The sequence below is a fragment of the Tenrec ecaudatus genome, assembly GCF_050624435.1.
Source record: "Tenrec ecaudatus isolate mTenEca1 chromosome 2 unlocalized genomic scaffold, mTenEca1.hap1 SUPER_2_unloc_11, whole genome shotgun sequence".
Taxonomy (NCBI): Eukaryota; Metazoa; Chordata; class Mammalia; order Afrosoricida; family Tenrecidae; genus Tenrec; species Tenrec ecaudatus.
Window position 1 is genome coordinate 892,895 of NW_027457571.1, and position 6,607 is coordinate 899,501.

The following is a 6,607-nucleotide window of genomic DNA, read 5'->3' on the forward strand; positions in this document are numbered from 1 at the left end:
GCCTTTGATTCTCAGCCTATTTTTGTCTGTAGCCTTGAAATGTGTCTCCTGTAGGCAGCAAATTGATGGGTTGTGTTTTCTAAGCCATTATGCTAGTCCCAGTCTTTTAATGCCTGAGTTCAGGCCATTGATATTCAGGGTTATTATCTCAATGTGCGGACTCTGTGATGCCATTTTATACCTTTTGTGTTGGGAGTTTTCCTACTTTCCTTTCTCATTAGTGTGTGTGTATCATTCTTGACTTCTTTCCATCTTTAAGCCATTGCTATCTTGGGGTCTGTTTTCTCTTTGTTGTGCTCTGGGTGAGGTTGTTCTATGTGTTGGTCTCTTATTTGTGCTTGGTGAGTGTTGTTCTTCTGCCCATACCGAGTCGGCGAGGATCTTTTGTAAGGCTGCGTTTGTTGTAACGTATTTTTTGAGTTTTTCCTTGTCTGGGAAGACTTTTACTTCTCCATAGATCTTGATCGATAATTTGGCTGGGTAGAATATTCTTGGATTTGCGTTGTTTTCTTTCAATTTTTGGAATATGTTACTCCACTCTCTCCTTTTTTTCATAGTTTCTGCTGATAGGTCTGAACATATCCTTATGTGGGAACCTTTATATGTGATTGCTTGCTTTTCCCTAGCTGCTCTCATGATTTTCTCCTTTTCCCCAAAGTTGGATAGTTTAACTATTATGTGCCTTGGTGATTTCTTCTTGGGGTCCCGTCGTGCTGGTGTTCTTTCAGCCTCCTGGATGGTTGCTTGGTTTTCATTCATTAGGCTGGGGAAGTTTTCCTCCAAGAATTCTCTCGCTATTGTTTCAGATGACTTCTTTGTTGTGTCTTCCTCCGGTAGGCCAATTATTCTAATGTTGTTCCGCTTCATAGCATCAGACATAGCTCTTAGGTTTTCTTCGGCTTCTCTGATGCTCTTATTAGATTTTTGTTCACGTTTATTACAGTCTGCTTGGCTGTCCTCCACAACACTGATGCGGTTCGCTGATTCCTCCAATCGATTCTCAAGGAACACGATTCTGCTATTGTTTTTCGTTATCTGCTCCTTAAGCTCCTGTATTTCCCTTTGTTGTATGTCTTTTATCTCCTCTATCCGTTCATCCTTTTTCTGTATTATTTCCTTCATATCCTGCATGGCTCCAAGCAGCATTCTGAGAGTGTCTTTGTATGGCATCCCAATGTCTGCTTCTTCTATGTAGGTTGCTATGTTCAGGACATCTTCTGCGTTGGTCTTTTGTTTCTCCTGTTTTTTCATTGAGGTCGTTGTGGGTGATGGCTGTTTGCGTTGAGTTGTTTTTGAGGGACCAGGTGCCATTTTCTAGTCTCTCTCTGGAAGACTTATAGGAATGCTTCTTCGATTTGCCTACAGCTGATTTTGCTATGGGATTAACCTACAGCTGTTTTTGCTACGGGATTAACCTACCACTTTATCTTCCTGTGGCTTCCCTATCAGGGGAGTGCCCCAGATGTCAGGTCGAGTGCCTGCCCCAGTGATGCAGAGGCTGGGCTGAAGTTCCCGCTATTGGTTTGAATATTGATAAGTGTTGCCTGAGCTGCCTTATGTCCCCAGGTACACAGGCAGGAACTACCTGGTGAGAAGTCTGAGGAGTATCCCGTGGAGAGCAAGCAGGACTTACCCTAGCCTTGGGATATCTATGCAGGGTGGAGCTCACCTAGCTGGGTGTGACCCAGGCGGAAATGCCCTAGGGCAATGGGAGTGCCCCGTAAGTCCGCAATGGAGTGTGAGAGAGCAGGGCAGGAACAAGGGGGGGGGAGAAAAATCAAAAAGTGATACTAGACTGTGCAAGGGTACAGGGAAGCGAGATAAGCAAAAGAAACTATGTAGCTGAGTCCCATTCCCTGCCTGTGGATCTTAAAGGGCTTACTCCCTGCCCCAAGCCCCAGTGGTAGTCTGCAGCTGAGCCCCAAGAAGGGTCGCAAGAAAACTGCTGAGCAGCCCCCAGAGAAGTGGGGGGACAGAAAGCAGAGATGTTAACAGACACCACAGTGTAGCTGAAGCTTAATCCCTGCCTATGGAGCTGTGGGGGTTTGGGTTTAGTCCCTGCTCAGACCACGCGGCGCAGCTGCGGCTGTGCCTTGAAAAGGCCCCTGCACAGCCCTCCAAGGCTGTGTGGGAATATAGAGCAGACAAGCAAACAGAAGCATCAATGTAGTTGAACCCCGATCCCTGCCAGTGGAGCCGCAAGCGTCCTGTCCCTGCCCTGAGGCAGGTAGCGGAAAACTGTGGCTGTGCTGAGACCAAGCCCTGCTACAGGCTCCAAATGGTCCCAGCTTGGGCAGATCCGGCAGCTTGACTAGGGTCGAGGCCCAGCCGGCTTCCACTGAGGTAAGCCAAAAGCCCCCAGCCCCTCAAACCCCGTGGATCTGTGCCTATTTATCTTTATGATGCACCTCCTGCGATCCAGTGGTGTTGAATTTCACTCTGAGCAACTCTCCTGGCCTGGATTTTGTGGAGTCCCTCTGGTATGTGTCACTCCGTCACCATCTTCCCGGAAGTCGTGTAAATATTTTTATAGCAATAAAACTAGCATAAGAATATTGTAGCAATGAGTATATTGACTTGGCTTGAAAACAGATTCTTCCTGAAAATTCACCTATTTTGATAACAAATTAAAGTGTGAAGGGTTCCTCTTCAAAGTCAACCATTCAAAACCTAGGTCAACACTCAACTTAAGCATTGAACTCCCAAGGCTATACAGTAATCCAGGGTCATAATTGCCTTTCGGGAACACCTGGAATCCATTAATCCTCTGAGACTAGGAAATACCTGCTTCTATTACAGAAATGTCAATGAAGGGGACCTGATGAAGAGAAGAATGGACTTTATTAGCATAGCGTGGGCCCTGTCTTTACAACAAATACTTCTGTTTGGATCCTAATCTTCAGCTCAGTGGCTCAGGGTGGTCTCTCTTAGGGCAAGAAGTTCAGGCCAACACTGACATACCTAAGTGATCACTCCTCTTCAGTTTCAGGTTGCAGAATGGCCACACATAACAAAATACAGTCCAGTCTAGGGAGCCAGAAACGTGGGGCTGCTGTCTTGCACACTTAAGCATCACAAGGATTTGAACTTCTGGATGGCTGTGAACCAAATCCATTCACCTGACTCCAAATTTCCTAGTGTCTCTGCTTGCTATTTAGAGAGTGCATTGATTTTTCTTCCAGGAGCTGTACTACAAAATGGTGAGTACTACAGAAGCCTAGGTTATTTTCATTATACAGAGTAAGGTCAGATAAGAATCACTGAAACCCGAGGTTAGATTCAAAGGCAAAAGTGTGATGGGTGGGGGACAAGGGATGGAGCTGTATGATGCAGTCTATTGCTATCAAATGCATATGTGGTTCCAAACACTGGATAACAGTGATGATAAACTTCCTGAGTAAGTCTAGATATACAGGTCGACCAAAGGACATGCTTTCTTAGCACATTTAAAGTCACCATTGCTTCTTCACTATAGTTTTCTTTTCTCCATCAGTCAGTGAAATATTTTCTTTAGATTTTTTAGAGATGGTAGATTTGGCTCTTACACTGTTGCACATATCTTCTCATGGCCTCATCAAAAGAATGAGTCTGAATGAAATGTGTCCATTTGGTCAATAAGCCAGAATTCCTATTCTTTATATTTATGTATGGTGATTGTAAGCCCTGTAAAAACATTCCTTACTGGTAATGCCCCTTTGTACAACAGAATGAAATCCTGCCTAGGCTTGCAGTGTCTTTACCTTGCCTTACATAATTAACACCATTATTGGACTATTATTAAAAACACAGCCACTGAAGGTGATTTTATTTTTCTTGACTGTTTTCAAAAATTAAACAATTGTGTCTCTTTCTTCAGAGGATCCCATTCATAACATGTCCCATGTATTGAGGATGATACCTCATCATCTTTGATTTTTAATAGCATTTGTCCTGCACTTATTCCTAGAGACCAAAATTAAAAAATACAAACTCACTGCCAAAAAAGTGATTCCAAAACAGAGTAGCTTTAAAATTGTGGGCAGAACTGCCCTGGAGGTTTCTTGCACTGTAACTATGTATGGGCATAGAAACTTTGACTTCCTCCAGTGAAATGACTGATACTTTCAAAGGACTGACCCAGCAGTTAGCTCACTGTACTACCATTGCTCCATTGTCCATGATAGGTTTGTTTATTCTTCTTGCTGTCTGTGGTATACTCAACATTCTGCACCAATATCATAAAATTCACATGAATTAATTTACATTTTTTCTGATTGATTGCCCATTTGAAAACATGCATATGGGGTGATGAAAATATCATGGATTGAGCCAAGCTCACCTTAGTCCTAAAATGGCACCTTTGCTTTCTGCACTTTAAGTAGGCCCTTGGCAGAAGATTGCCCAATTTAATAGGTGCTTTGAGTTCTTGATAGCTGGTTCCAAGGATAATGATGATGGATTCAGTAATATATAAATCTTGATTTCAAATCATGCTCAAACTCTGCTGGGGTTGCTGGTTAATTCAATTGTGTGTGTTGTTATAGTGATGCTCAATGTTATAATCTTTGATCTTCATTAGTTATTTCTTCAGATTCTCCTCACTTTCAACCAGAAAGATCAGTTTCTACTTCACAGATTTTTAAAATGATTTTCTCCTATCCATATGTTTAATGTTTCAGATGATTTTTTCCCAAAAATATATTAAATATATACTGTACATTTCATGATTTTAAAATTTGAAGCATCCCATTTTTCTGTTTGAATAGCTTCCTTTTTTCCCTACTGCAACAATTACCATAAAGACAAGAAGACAGGGGAATATTGTTATGGTACTCTCTTAATCCAATCTTTTACTGGAACCATTTGATATCACCCATAATATCAGAAGTTCTAATTCCAGAAGTTATTTTCCATTTACTTGAGTGCCAAGCAGTTCTGTTGATCGAGTATTGCAGCTCTATTTTGTATTAGTTTCAGCAGAATTTTGCATGTGTATCATAAAATATTGTTTGAAAAATTTCACATCTATTTAAATATCTCCTTTTTTTGAATGCACAACAATATGGATAACCAGCAGTCTATGGACAAACACTTGTTTCCCAAATTTGAGAGCATAGACCATTTCAAGATTTGCATGTGTTTGATTAAACATATTCATTGGTATTCAGGCAATTACTCAAGACATGTTTATCTGGAATACTTCAGAGCACATTTGAATTATATATTGAAGTCTTTCAGTTGTTAATCATATGCTATTTCATGAAGTGGTTAATGGGAAGCAAAAAAAAAAACCCAAAAAAACTGGCAAACCCATAAGATACCAGTCTTGAAGTATTTATTAATTGTTAATATTTCAACATTCACTTATTTTATATAAATATATGTATATAGATATATATAAATAGAGAGAGATATCACTGTGGAAGGTGTTTCACCTCCTCTCCATAAATATACCCCCACCCATCTCTCATATACCCACATACCACAGAGAGAGATGGAGAGAAACAGAAAGAGAGAGATGTTATGGAATATGTTGTTTATAGTGGAGAATTGCTGAAATATTATAAACTCTTAAAGTTAGGTTGTAGCCTGGATTTGAGAAGTCCATGTGAGCAGTGATAAGCTTATTATTTTAAAAACTTGAGACTTTACACAGTGAGTATGAAAAAATGGAATTAAAGGTAATGTAAGGTTTTCATTAAAATATTGAAGGTTCTTCATATTGATAAGTCTATGGGATGAGATGAAACTTTTGGAGAAGTGATTATATATGGCTAGAATAATGGGTAAACCCTACGGTAGACATTATAGAACCCATAACCATGTGTCAAATCACAATATAAAGAAAATTTCTCAGGATTAGATGCCTCATTTTTCTGTTCACACATATTTGACTGCTTATTCCTCAAATGAAGGAGATCCTGTGGGTTACTTTAGGATTCAGTGACTGTTGAGAATGTGGCTGTGGATTTTACCCCAGAAGAATGAGCATTGCTGGATGATTCTCAGAAGCAACTCTACAGAGATGTGATGGTGGAGACCTTCACAAACTTAGCTATAGTTGCTAAGAAAAGCTTCATTATTCCAAATAAATTCCTTATTTACCAAATATACCCAGTTGTTGTCCAGTCAATAGGAAAAGGGATAGGAGGAATACCTCGTTAAATATGACAATTCAGTTAATTTTCTCTCTGGGACAATTATATTGTAGGTTTCCCATGATCACAAATTTTTACATATTACAGTCTACACAACAAGTATTTCAATTACTACCAGTATTACCCCCTGGTGAACAGGTATCTGTGGAACTTTAAAACTCAGCAAATTAGCAGTAATGAAGATTTTTCCCACTTCCGGAATATAAACTGACAAATGTGAATCATAATGGAGTGTTATCTAATATAGTGCCAGAAGAAGAGTCTTGATGATTAAAAGATATTTAAAGCCTCTTCTTTCTCCCGCTAAGCTGGATTGATATCAAACTGCTGATGTTGCAGTCCGCGGCGCAATGTGTACCATCTATGTCACAGGGCCGTACTGTGTTAACTAAACATTTCAGGGAAATAGTTATTTTGAAAATAATTCATGCCTGCAAATAATTCAGAGATCTTGATAATCAAAGTATTTA